Source organism: Staurois parvus, unplaced genomic scaffold, assembly GCF_062004578.1.
Source record: "Staurois parvus isolate SC_StPar_1 unplaced genomic scaffold, SC_StPar_1.0 ptg000362l, whole genome shotgun sequence".
Classification (NCBI taxonomy): domain Eukaryota; kingdom Metazoa; phylum Chordata; class Amphibia; order Anura; family Ranidae; genus Staurois; species Staurois parvus.
Genome location: NW_028318158.1, coordinates 12055232 through 12069366, shown reverse-complemented (window position 1 = coordinate 12069366; position 14135 = coordinate 12055232). Strand labels below are relative to the sequence as shown.

Below are 14135 nucleotides of genomic sequence, written 5' to 3'. Positions count from 1 at the left end.
GATGCTACCAAAACCTGGCAAAGACTGCCTTCTAATTTTAGACCCATATCACTCTTGAACTCTGATATAAAACTCTATGCTGAACTTCAAGTCAGCCAACTAATGCATATAATGCCAAAATTAGTGCAACCTGATCAAACAGGTGTTACGTCTGGTAGACAATCATTGGACACCACAAGGCGAATCATCAACATTATCCACTTTGCTGGGCTTCTTTGGGCAAGGCCTCTGCTACTATCTATCAATGAGAAGGCATTCCATAAGAGTACACTGGTAATACATGACCTAAGTTCTCCTCAAATTTGGCTTCCAGTGGAATATTCTCTCTGATATTCTTGCACAGGTCTCTGCTCAGGTTTAAACCTCTGGCATGTTATCCAAACCCTTCCACATCACAAATGGCATGCTCCAAGGATGCCCACTCTCGCCTACCATCTTCAGTCTTATGATTGAACCCCCAGCTGAAACGATTTGCTCTCACCCAGCCATCATCGGTTTTCAGTTCCACACCAGAACACATAAGAGCAATCTTTTGCAGATAATGTAATCCTGATTCTCACAAATCCCCAGGTGTCCTTACCCAACACCCATGCAGTCCTCGCCCAATTCAATACTATATTATACTACAAAGTAAACTTTTACAAATACTTAATACTTGATTTAGGTGTTCACATGAGCACTAAACGCACACTACAAAGCAATTTCCCCTTCTCCTGGGCTAGTGACAGCATACCATACTTATGCATTATTCTAACATCAAAAGTAGCCTCCCTGACTCATGCTAAATATGAACCCTTCTTGAAATACTGACCTGCATTTCAACAGTTTTCTAAAGTAGATATGTCCTGCTCTGGCCGGTTTCTTACAAAATGATGGTGCTGCAGCAAATACTTTATTTATTCCGGTCCCTCCCTATTCCACTTCCCCTGACATATATGAAGTCCTTGACTTCTATGTTTAAACATTATACCTGGCCCTTATGCATGGGTAATCAAACATAGGATAGCTGGAGGCATAGGTCTAGTGGATATAAAGGATTACTATCTTGGCGTCCCAACTTGATCAGCTTAAACAGTGGTTTTGACTCTCTCCAGATTTCCTAAGTTGCATATAGAAAAAACCTTAGCACTGGCCCCTAACCTACTCAATTTATTGTTAGTTGATATGTGGAGTCCTCAATCATTATTACATTACATTACATTGAGTTTATATAGCGCCAAAGGGTTTGCTCAGCGCTGTACAATAGAGGGGGGGACAATACATGAAACATTACAGCAGCTACGAACAGCACACGAGGGGTAAGAGGGCCCTACTCTTTCGAGCTTACAATCTGGGAGGGAGGGGGTAGTGGTACAGGAGGAAGTGGCTGTGGGGGATGGAGTGGTAGGAGGAATGAAGGAGAGCAGCAGTTAGGTGAGGGTGGGGTAGGCTTCCCTGAAGAGGTGGGTTTTCAGGGAGCGCCTGAAGGTGAGGAGGGAAGGTGACAGTCTGATGGATTGGGGTAGTGAGTTCCAGAGGATGGGGGAGGACCTGGAGAAGTCTTGCAGACGTGCGTGTGAGGAGGAGACCAGGGAGCAAGATAGAAGGAGGTCCTGTGAAGAGCGAAGGGTACGGGTAGGGTGGTACTTGGGAATCAGGTCGGTGAGGTAGTTAGGGGCAGTGTTGTGAATGGCTTTGTAGGTCAGAGTGAGTAGTTTGAATTTGATGCGTTGGGCGATAGGGAGCCAGTGGAGGGAGAGGCAGAGGGGGGTGGCAGAGGTGGAGCGGCTGGTGAGGTGGATGAGTCTGGCAGCTGAGTTCAGGATGGTCTGAAGCGGGGAGAGTTTGCACTGGGGTAGGCCGGTGAGGAGGGAGTTGCAGTAGTCAAGGCGTGAGATAATCAGGGAGTGCACAAGTAGTTTAGCGGTGTCTGGGGTAAGGAAGGTGCGTATTTTGGCGATATTGCGGAGGTGGAGCCTGCATGTGTTTGTCAGTGATTTGACATGAGGTTGGAAGGAGAGGTTAGAGTCCAGAATGACCCCAAGGACTTTGGCTTGCGGGGCGGGATTGATGGTGGTGATGTTAGTAGTGATGGATAGGATGGGGGGGGGGGCGCGGGCAGGAGGGAAGACGAGAAGCTCGGATTTGGAGAGGTTGAGTTTGAGGAAATGGAGCGACATCCAGTCAGAGATGTCGTTTGAGAAAATGGAGCGACATCCAGTCAGAGATGTCGTTTAGGAGGTGAGTGATGCGGGCGGAGAAAGTGGAGGTGAGGTGAGGGGTGGAGAGGTAAATTTGAGTGTCATCAGCATAGAGATGGTAGTTGAAGCCGTGGGAGTGTATGAGTTTGCCAAGGGAGGAGGTGTAGATGGAGAAGAGAAGGGGTCCAAGGACAGAGCCCTGGGGGACCCCAACAGAGAGGGGGAGGGAAGGGGAGGTGGCACCATTGTAGGAAACGCTGAAGGAGCGTCGGGATAGGTAAGAGGAGAACCAGGAGAGAGCGGTTTCTCTGATGCCAAGGGAGAGTAGTTTATTAAGGAGGAGGGGGTGGTCAACTGTGTCGAAGGCCGCGGAGAGGTCCAGGAGGAGGAGGACAGAGTAGTCGCCTTTGGCTTTGGCGGTAAGTAGGTCGTTGGTGATTTTGAGGAGGGCGGTTTCGGTGGAGTGTAGGGGACGAAAGCCGGACTGTAGTGGATCAAGGAGGTTGTTGTCAGTTAGGTGGGCGCTTAGGCGGTTGTAGACTAAGCGCTCCAGGAGTTTGGAAGTGAGTGGCAGCAGGGAGATGGGTCTGAGGTTGTTTGGGTCAGAGGGGTCCAGGGAGGGCTTTTTGAGTATGGGGGTGATGTGCGCATGCTTTAGGGGGGAGGGGAATACGCCGGTAGAGAGGGAGAGATTGAAGATGTGGGTGAGGGAGCAGATGAGGGAAGAGGGGGGTGACTGGAGGAGTCGAGAGGGGATAGGGTCTAGGGGGCAGGTAGTGAGGCGGGCTTCAGAGAAGACCCTGGTGACTTCCTCAGTGGTAGCGGGGCTGAAGGAGTGCAGAGCTGGTGGGGTTACGGTAAGCGGGGTCTTGGGTGTGGAGGGGGGCAGTGCGGTTGCGAGGTCAGAGGAGGGAAGAGATGAGGGGGAGATAGGGGGGGGGAGGCTAGGTGGGGAGGTAGATTGCGAGTTGACTATGTCCTGACGGATAGCATCAATTTTATTGTGGAAATGAGTGGCAATCTCGTGGGCGGTGAGTGAGGTACTGAGTGGAGGAGGGGGGGGAGAGAGCAGGGAGTTGAAGGTGGAGAAGAGTCGGCGAGGGCAGGAGGAGAGGGTGTTAATCAGGTTTACGAAGTAAGCCTGCTTGGCGGCGTGGAGGGAGGAGGTGTAAGTGAGGAAGGCAGATTTGTAGAGGGAGAATGAACGGGGGGACCTGGTTTTGCGCCATAGTCTCTCCAGCGCACGACTGCGACGTTTGAGGCATTTAGTGTGGTCGTTCTGCCATGGTTGGAGCGGTCTGGGTTTGATGTAGCGTGTGGTTAGGGGTGCCAGAGAGTCTAGGGTAGCTGATAGTGAGTCGTTGTACGTGTTAGTGGCTAGGTCAGGACAAGACAGTGGAAGGATTCTGTCGTGTAGGCGGTCGGCAGCTGAGTGGAGGGGGGCCGGGTTCAGGTTGCGAAGGTTGCGGCTGGTGATGGTTTGGCGCTCTGGGGGGGGGGGGAGTTAGGGGAAGGGGAGATGGAGAACGTGAGGAGGTGGTGGTCGGAGAGTGGGAAGGGGGTGTTAGAGAACTGGTTGAGGGTACAGAGGTGGGAGAAGACGAGGTCCAGGGTGTTCCCAATGATGTGGGTGGAGGATTGAGTGTGCTGTGTGAGCGCGAAGGAGGAGGTTAGGTGGAGGAATTGGGAAGTAGCCGGGCTGTTGTCATTGATGGGGATATTGAAGTCCCCGAGGATGATGGTTGGTAGCTCAGAGGAGAGGAAGAAGGGAAGCCAGGCAGCGAAGTCATCCAGGAAGCGGGGTATGGATCCGGGAGGCCTGTAGATCACTGCGATCCTTAGGGGGGTGGGTGAGAAGAGCCGGATGCAGTGAGCCTCGAAGGAGGAGAAAGTTAGGGAGGGAGGATTAGGGAGGACCTGGAAGGTGCTCAGCGGTGATAGGAGCAGGCCGACCCCACCACCTTTGTGACCGCTCAGTCTTGGTGAATGGGACCAGACGAGACTTCCATAGGAGAGTGCCGCAGGGGAGGTGGAGTCAGTGGCCTGTACCCAGGTTTCGGTGATGGCTAGGAGGTTAAGGGAGCGGGAGATAAAGAGGTCATGGATGGCAGTAAGTTTGTTGCAGACCGAGCGGGCGTTCAGGAGTGCAACCGAGAGAGGGGGGATGGATGCGGGGAGAAGGGGCACAGATATGAGGTTGAGGGGGTTACGGCAGCTGGCGGGAGCAGGGGGGTCCCTAGAGGAGGGGTGAGGTGGCGAGGGGCCAGGGTTCGGGGAGATGTCCCCAGCAGATAGGAGAAGGAGAAGGGTGAGGAAGGTGGCATGGGAATGGGAAGTGTAGGAGCGTGTGGGTCTGATAGTGGTGGCACGTGGGTCGACGGGGGAGTGGAGTAGCAGGAGGAGGTGGTGAGTGCCGTAGTGGGGAGAGGGGAGTAGTGAAGGGGCAATGTAGAGCTGTTTTGGGGGGGTAGGCGGGTAGAGGGAGGCGATTTTTGGGATGGTGGAGAGGAAAATGAGGAGGAGGAGTGCAGGAGGCATGTTGGGGTGGGTGCGGTGACAGTTGGGTCAGGGGAGGTGAAGGGATACAGGTCAGGGCAAGGTGTGTGGGGAATCTGTGTTACCATGGGAGAGTCATTTGAGTCCTTCTGTAGGGGTAGAGTGAGGGTGGAGGGCGGCAGCTGGTTGGCAGCAGTCTGTGGGTGCAGTAAGCTGATTACTGTGGGTGCAGTAATCACTGAAGAGTTTGCTACTGCCCATGCAATCATCTCTACTAGCGTGAAGAGCTCTCTTAGCATTGCCCATACCTACAATAGAAAAACACCAGCTTTTGGCACAAAATATGTAGCATCATTTCTGATATCACTGGAATAATAATGCCTGTCAATCCAGCTTTTGCACTAATGAATTTAGGGATAAAGCATACCACACCATCATTATCCATATCTTTTTGGAGGCTAGAACTACAATTGTTAGACAATGGAAATCCCAGGTGACACCAAATCCATCAGAAGCCTTCTCTATGGTTAAAATCAATTTCAGTTGCAACTCATAGCTGACCTTCTTGAAGGTTTAGCAACCTTGGACAGAATTGATTTCTATTCAAGGAACCTAAATTTAGTGATGGAGATGTCTCTTGGTCTTAAGGATACAATATTATAAATCTGTTATTATTTGCTAATCCAAAATGGCAATGCAACATTTTTTTATGTTATTTCATCCTTTCTATATACCTTGTAATAAACAGCAAAAGCTCCCAAGTGTCTGCAAATGCTGTATCCTCTGTATTTGTCTTTAAAAACTAATAAAATTGTATTGACACAAAAAAAAAGAGAATAATACAATAATTGGAATCTACAAAAAACATTATTGTTTTATTCATGTGCAAATCAAAGGGGGTGACCTTTGATCTACAAATTACATCTGTTAAAACAACCTTTAGATATCTTATAGATGACTGAAATAAACTGGGAATGCACACTGCACCACACATATGCTGCAGGCAGTGCACACAAAATAAAAAGCTTTTGTGGGCTTGTAGCATAAAAGGTGGTGTGCCATCACACTAACCAATATATGCCCATAAATGACAAATGTCTTTTGAAGAAAACCACATGATGGGGAATACTACTGCTGACCTTTTTCTGAAAATGCTACTTCTCTTGCTGCCATGGTAGTATTCCAGCCTCATGCTTTCCAAGTCACTCATCCAAGGCAGGTATACTGGTCAACAGTTCAAACTCCTCAAACACGTTGCATGCTTGTTCTAGGTTAATGAAAATGCTGTAGCCAGAGAATGCCAGGCAATTAGCATTTGCAGAAAGAGATTGGCAATGAGAACCCCAGTAATTCTCTAATTATAGTTGTCCTTTAATTAACAAATCCAACATCATATCCAGTAAGGCTGAAATAAGCAAAGCATCCACATTGCCAGTCTGTTTTAATTCTGATGCAGTTACAATTCCTTTAAAGATGGCAAAACATAAACTCCATTGATGCAGCTGACAATTTATCCTCTCAGTGGGGAAAAAATCCTTCTTTATTCGATCAGTGGCACTCATATTAATTTCCTGGATCAGTGGCGGTCATATTAATTCCCAGGATCAATCCCTTTGATGAATCCTACTGACTAATTATAGCTGGAGGTGCTATTTCTCATAAGAACGGAGATTGAGCTCCAGTCTAAACAATCCCCACTATAGTTTCCAATGATAGAGCGGTTTAGATAACTAAATATAAGATAATAAGCTTGGCTTTTGGAATTGGGAAGGATGTGTAAATGCAAATTAGCTCATCTTTAACCACTTGAGACCTGGTTGCTATTTTAAAATGTGTCTGTTGGTCCCACAGCAGTGTTTTAAAATGGTGGCTGGCCTCAGCAGTTCCTGCGGCCCCTGTTGGATTTATTATTAAAAGATAAAACAAGTAAATAAACACAGCTACCAACATTATCAAAGCGTCCAGTGTGCATGAGGGCTAAAACCTAAAAGCTGATTGGTTACTGCACCAGATTAGTAAATCTCCCTCAGTATATATATATCAGCCATAACATTAACCCTTTGGCGCCGGCACCTCCCAGCCCTGTAAAGGTTCCAGAAGCCGGGAAGCGGGGCAGGGTTTTAGGGTTATGTGACCGCCATGATTCGCTGTCACGGCGGTCACATGATCGGAAAAGGTCCCAATCGAAAGAGGAGATCGGGACCTTTCCATGAGTACTGAACGTGCGTGCTGGGAGCATGCAGGGCGCGCTCTCAGCACATATGTTTTTATTAGAACGCAAATGTGCGGCTGCTCGGTGTCTAGACCCAGATGCCGGGAGGCCGCACATTTGTGTTCGGCCGGCGCCAAGAGGTTAAGATCACTGAGAGGTAAAGTCAATAACATTGATTATCTTGTTATAATGGCATCTGAATGTCGCTGGGATATATTAGGCTGCAGCTAAACATGTCCTTGAAGTTGATGTGTTGAAAGTAGAAAAAATGGGCATCACAGTTTGTTGTGTCTGGGGCTATGTAGCTGCAGACCGGTCAGGGTGCCCATGCTGACCCGTGTCCACAGCCAAAAGAGGCTAATATGGTGAGCATCAGAACTGGACCACAGAGCAATAGAAGAAGGTGGATGGTCTCATGAATCATACTTTCTTTTATAGCATATGGATGGACAGCTGTGTTTACATTGCTTACCTGAGGAAGGCACCAGGATGTAGTATGAGAAGAAGTCAAGCTGGGGGAGGCAGTGTGATGCTTTGGGCAATGTTCTGCTGGGAAACCTTGGGTCCTCCCATTCATATGGATGTTACTTGACACTACCACCCACCTAAACATTGTTGCTGATCAAGTATACCCCTTCATGGAAACGGTATTCCCTGATGGCACTGGCCTCTTTCAGCAGGATAATGCATCCTGCCACACAACTTTAAGAATGGTTTGAGGAACAAAACAATGTTCAAGGTGTTGACTTGGCCTTTAAATTGTCCAGATCTCAATGCATTTGTGGGATGTGCTGGAAAAAACAAGTTTGCTTCATGAAGGCCACTCCGCAACTCTAGCTTGGTGCCAGATACCACAGCTAACAGGTCACGGCTGTTTTGGCTGCAGAAGGGGCTGTTTTAGAGGCAAAAGGGGGACCTACTCAATATTAGCTGAGACACCATAATGTTTTGACTGATTGGTGTATACATATATCCTAAAAATAAATTAAATATTTCCTCCCAAAATTAATTTCCAGGTTCCAACAATGCCGTTGAATGGTCTGAATGACATTTGTGTCACTACGCAAGCAAATCAAAGTTATTGCAATGTCATTTGAATTTTTTGTGTTTGCAAACCTATAGGAATCTGTGAAAATATTGCCATCATACTAATTTGTGCCTTTGTGAATTGTATCTCAATGTTGCACTTAAAATGCATGCAAACCGTTTCTCTCCCCTGCCTGCATCACGATGTAGTGTCGGAGTAAGGCTCTCCTAAAAGTAAAACATTCACTTTGAGCTTTCCCATTCTACTGCATTACAAAAGCCGCACTAATGTGATAATTTAATGAGCAGACTTTGATGATATATTTATTACGGTAAATATATGGGGATGCGCAAATTATGTAAATGTTGCAGGAAAATGCATCTGTCTAATTTTTTACTTTTTGATCCCCCAAAAAATGAAAGAAATAAAACTATATGTATCCAAATTTTCTACCAAATTATAGTCCTATCCATTTTCCCGAAAAACAAACCAATGTATAACATGTTTGGGTAAACTACAAATGCTAAAAGGTATAATGTGCAGAACCAAGACCAGACACTATGCTTTGAAATCATCATTGGTTGTCAGTGGGAGGTGTGTTGTGACACAATGGTTGCTATGGGGGCAGCACTCCTAGGTTTCAACTAGGGTCACATCTGCATGGGGTTTGTATATTGCGTCTGTGAGGGTTTCCACTAGGTGCTCCAGTATCATTCCCCAATATATTAGTAAATTAACTGACTTTTCAAATGGACAGTAGTGTGTATCTAGGGTTGCCCAAAAAGTATCACAGACAGTACTCAATTGTTTCTGTGTTTGGTCAGGAACAGTAGGTTGGAGGGAAGGGGCAAGTCTGCTACCGGTTGCATCTGGAATAATTGATGGTGTCACTTGCCAAAATTACGTGGCCTTCTCAGTCCCTCCCTTTTTTGGCTTTTTCAGATTTTGTTGTAGGAATTAAAGATGTGGATCATCTGCTGTCTTGCTCTTGCTTGTGATGGTGGCCTGCAGTGCACACATGGGCCTACACTCTTGACCCAGAGTACAGTAGGCTCAGGTGTTATTACACTATACCCCTTTAACCTCCTCCCACTGTTAGCACAATTTGACCACACCTGACATTTGGTGTGGAGCGCTTCGAATGCTGCTAATGTCCCCACCCAGGGGCGGACTGACCATTTGGAAACACAGGCACTGCCCGAGGGCCCGGGGTCAGTAGGGGGCCCCATGAGATGCCCCTGGTACCTTTTTCATAGGCTTTTTTGAGTTTGGGTCCCATGATCCCCTATTGCCCCATGAGTTGTCAGTCTGCCCCTGTCCCCACCCCCCGCTCCACCCCCCATAATAATAATTGTGATTAGTAGGGGGGGCCCATATTTAATTTTGAAAATTTGGTGGCCTTAAAGTAATGTCAATACAGGAAGCCCAGAAAACCATGTTCCAAGAGAGACCTAACAAAAATATACACATGCAGACAGCAGGGGTAACGTGACAGTACCTCTTTAATCATGACCTTTCCTTTTAAAATGTTTAAATGGCTAACAGGTTCAATTTAAACATGTAACCTTGTTTCTGCTGTTTACCTTCTCTAGGCTTCATATCCACTTTCCAGCTCTCAGCTTTATTGTGTATGCATTTACCAGCGATACTTCTGGATTCTACTCATTTTCTGAAGTGTTTCTGTTTAACGTTACAACTGTATCACATAAATGTTTAATGCCGGCCTCTCGCTGCCTTTACCAATTTTTAGCTGCTAAAATATTTTGTGCATTGTAGGAAAACATTAGAGCTGCAGTGAGTGAAACTATCCTCACAAAACTTTTCTGTAGATATAAATTATATGTGTTCTATGAAACTGAAACAACCCAGAACAATTCTGGTTTAAAATGTTTACAATGTGAACCGTTTTGTGGGTGTCCTGTTTTTAAAGCTTTATGCACACAGGGCATTTTTCTTGCCGCTTTTAGGAGCACCAGGCGTTTTTTTTTCTCACTGTTTTCAAATGCCTCCCCCATGTTATTGTGTATCCATACACACTATGGCTTCTAGAAGCTTTCAGTGGCAGTGGCGTTTAGAGGCAGTAAAAAAAACAGGGCCAGTGGATCCTGCTGCAGTGGCGTATTGACAGAAGAAAATGCTCCTAAATAATAGGCCCATTTAGCACTTGAGCATAAATTTATTTCAATGGCCAGAATCAATTAAGAAATTAATTAATGCCCATGGGCAGGGGTAGAAGAGACCCTTGGGGCCCACCTCCCCAAAACTGGGGCCCTTAGCCTGCTGGGAACCAGTCGAGAAATGAGACTGACTTTGACCCACCTTCTTAGGGCCACAGCTTTCCGAAAGTACCAGGCAGAACTCATCCGACCTTTCCCCTGTGGAGCCACGGCCATTCCCTGGTTAACTAACACCACCCTGCACAAACCTGGGGGCCCCAAACTCCTGTGGCATGCTCACAGGGGCTCCCACCATAGATCCACCAAGTTTTGGGGCCCTACCCTGTGTGGAACCAAACTTGGTCTGGTTAGATTCACCAAAAAATATTAGGCACAAAGTCGCCTTGAGCTGAAACCTGCTGGTTAGAACTCTTGCACTTTGAATAGTGACATTTCCCGGGCTAAGTCCAAGATAAGCACTACCATCAACCAGTAGGACCCTTATAATTCATGCTGGCTTGCGGTGCACCTTTCCCGGCTAGCGGTCTGGGATCTCCCGATGAGGCCTAAATAAAGACTGCTTTATTACTAATGACTGAAATCAGACTTTTCCAACACTGTACCAAGAAACCCACTGGTCCCTCCAGAGGCTGCTAGAAGTTCCATGAGCAGTGAACAGTGTAAGCAGACACTTTTCCACTGATTATCAATGTAAGGGGCTGTTTCCCCCCACTGATGACCAACATAAGAAGGAAACTTATCTAGTGACCACCAAAGTAAGTGGGGAACTTATCCCAATATCATGGGGGAACGTATCCATTGACCACCAAAAAAGTTGGGGAACTTATCCATTGACCACCAATGTATGTAAGAGAAGAACCTATCCACTGACCACCATTGTAAGGGGGGAACCAATCTACTGACCACCAGTCTAAGGGGGGAACTTATCTGTTGACCAGCAATGGATGGGGGAAACATAGCCATTGACCACAAGTGCTGGGGGGGGACTTATCCATTGACCACCATTGTAAGGGGGGAACCAATCTACTGACCACGAGTCTAAGGGGGGAACCTATCTGTTGACCACCAACGGATGGGGGGAACACAGCCATTGGCCACGAGTGCTGGGGGGGGGACTTATCCATTGACCACCAATGTAAGAGTGGACTTATCCACTGACCACCAATGTAAGGGGGGCTTATCCATAAACCATCAATGTACAAGGGTAGCTTATCCATTGATCACCAGTGTAAATGGGATCTTATCCAATGCCCTTCTACACCCTTCTACACTGACCACCAATGTAATGGAGATTTTTTCAAAGACATCCAATGTAATGGGGCATATCCCAAGTGACCACTAGGTAACTTTTACAGTAGTAACATAGTTAGACTGAAAAGACATATGTCATATTCAAGTAAAAGACTAAAACAGTACATTAAAAACCCTGCATCCTCAGCAGTGTAAACCACAGTTGATCCAGAAGGAAGCAAAAAACCCAAAAAGCACGATCCAATTTTAATTAGAAAGGAAAAACATTTTTCCTTATCTCCATAAGCAATTGCTCCATTTTCGACTGTACATCTTTTCTCTGGATTGGCTTCCTGATAGAGACAACGGTGTCAGCACGACCACTTGTAGTCTGCACCAGGGGCACATGTGACAGAGGGAAAACACAGGAGCACAATTTAAAAAAATATTGTACATCTTGGCAAAACATGCTCATTTCCCAGTGTTTTATTAATTTAAAAACTTCTGAAAGTACACAAAAACAACTATTGATCTGCAAGATCAACAACAAATGCACTCAACAACAAAGTTCAATTGTAAGGTGACAACACACAGCATTTTTATGAGCTGCGTGGTCTTGTCTAGTTTTCTTTGATAACCTAAGCATGCACAGAACACAGAACTCATTTCATGGTATAATTAAGGAGAAAATAATAGGGTTGGTAGGGTTTACCCACATTTTTATGATGCAGATTTAGAAGGATTGAAAACAACTTTTGAAATTACAAAAATATGTTAAAGTTTCTCTGAAATTTATGTGATTGGGATTAGTTCTACATTAACTCAAGGACACTGGGCGTTTTAAGAATGCCAGTAGCATTAGCTGTATAAAGTCACGTTTAAAAAGCAAGTTTTTCCGCATCTTTTAGCGCTTTAGCATTTGCGTTTAGCCGCTCTTTCCACGTTTTAGTTTTTTTTTAATGTTTACTATGCAAACAAAAATAAATCTATATAACATTTGTGCTACCCCCCCCCCCCCCCCCAAAACACAGGTTTGCTGCTTTCTTCCGTGTTTACCAGCGTTAGAGCTTTTTTACAGCTACAAAACTCCCCTAGAAAACCAGTAGTTCTGGGGGTTTTTCCAGCCAAAAAACACCCTTGCCAAAAAACACTGATTGAAGCCTATGTGTGCATGGACCCATAGGATAACATGCTTGGGAGTTTACTGGTTTTAGAACAAAACGCCAAAAGCCAAAAACAGCCGCTGTAAAAACATCCAGTGTGATGAGCCATAACAGTGAGAATGAGAACTACAAGAGAAAAGATTAGAGTGAAGAAATGTTGATGGAGAAATCAATGAGCGCTGTTCATCGTGACATGCTAAGCATATATCAAGTTTCCCCAATCTCCAATTTTCCCAAACAGAATCTGTTTTCCAACAACAAATCTAGCATTGCCTACATGCTCTCCTGTGTATAACTGACTTAAGCCTCATACACATGATGAGAATATCAAATGAATGATAGTCCTTTTTTTTTTTGCATGCTAGTCTCATATCGAGAGATTACTGAGCTACAAAAAATTCTTGTATGACAGAATAAAAATTCAAAAGTGATGTAATGTATTGTATTTGTATTGTATTTTCGAATTAAAATTATACTGATTAAATGAAAATCGTATGATCTGGTATTGTACGAGAAAAATTTTCATGCTTCTCCCTTTGGACGAAAGCTGTGTACCAACGATCCGATTATCGTACAATTGCTTTGAGGGAGGTATTTTTGTATGATTTTCTGATTGCGTGTACTAGGCTTAAGCCCCCGGTCACATCAAAGCCGATTTTGAAATCGGGTGACCAGCCGATTTCAGTTGCGATTTGCAAGGCATCTGACACAGATGTCTATGCAAATCGCAACAAAAGTAGTGCATGTACTACTTTAGAAATTGGTGCGGGTTTGACTAAGTTGGAACCGTCTCGATATGACCACTCTAATAGCGGACAATAGAGTGCGACTTGGCATATGGTTTGCAAGTCGCAGGGCATGCAAATCGCATGCCAAGTCGCACCCGATGTGACCGGGGTGTTAGAGAGACCCTTCTACATCTGCTGGAAGAGGAGGATGTGTCCCGACTCAGAGTTATTCGCCAGAAGTGTGTAAATTGATCTCCCTGCTTTACAAATCTGCTTCACAACATTAGCAGGTTTTGAACCTATAGAAAGTTGACCATCACCATCTGCTCAATGCAAGTGGTAATCATTAGTCAATAGCTTGCAATACTTAATATCTATTTGATTAAAAGAGCTAAAAAGTAGGATTTTTATGTTTTTGTTTTTACGCTTTAGCACTGATATAGCAAAAAAAAAAAAAATGCCATGAATTCCCTGACACTGGTGTTTTCATCATGAGAATGTGGCCTTGCTGAAAAATGCAAGAGCTTCAATAAAGTACATCCAGGAATATTATTTTACAGGTCAATGAACTGGCACCATTAATAATGTACTGAAAACAGTGTAGAGTACAAGCGCCAGGCAGACACTGAACTGTTATTAATGTGGACAGAGAGTCCGCTTAGTTTAATAACACTCCGCCAGCACCATGTCTAGCATATCTACAACCATGAATACTTGTAGCAGATAATTGCTAATAATATATACTGTAATGGTTGCATCGGAACCTATTTATTCAGTTCTATTATTTCATCGACATATGACCCTGTGCTTTATAAAAACACTAAAGCCACCCAAAATTAAAAATGTTATTTTGGTGTGGACACTGCTGGACCAAGTGCGTATATACCACAAGGCAAACAAGGCATTTGCCTAGGGTGGCATT

The 14135-nt window shown here is 45.4% G+C and overlaps 1 protein-coding gene across 1 annotated transcript in view; it reads right to left on the bottom strand.

The window, feature by feature from the left end:
- GALNT14 (polypeptide N-acetylgalactosaminyltransferase 14) overlaps positions 1–14135 on the bottom strand; it is a 600541-nt gene that overhangs the window by 19801 nt on the left and 566605 nt on the right. The gene's annotated exons all lie outside the window — the stretch shown is intronic.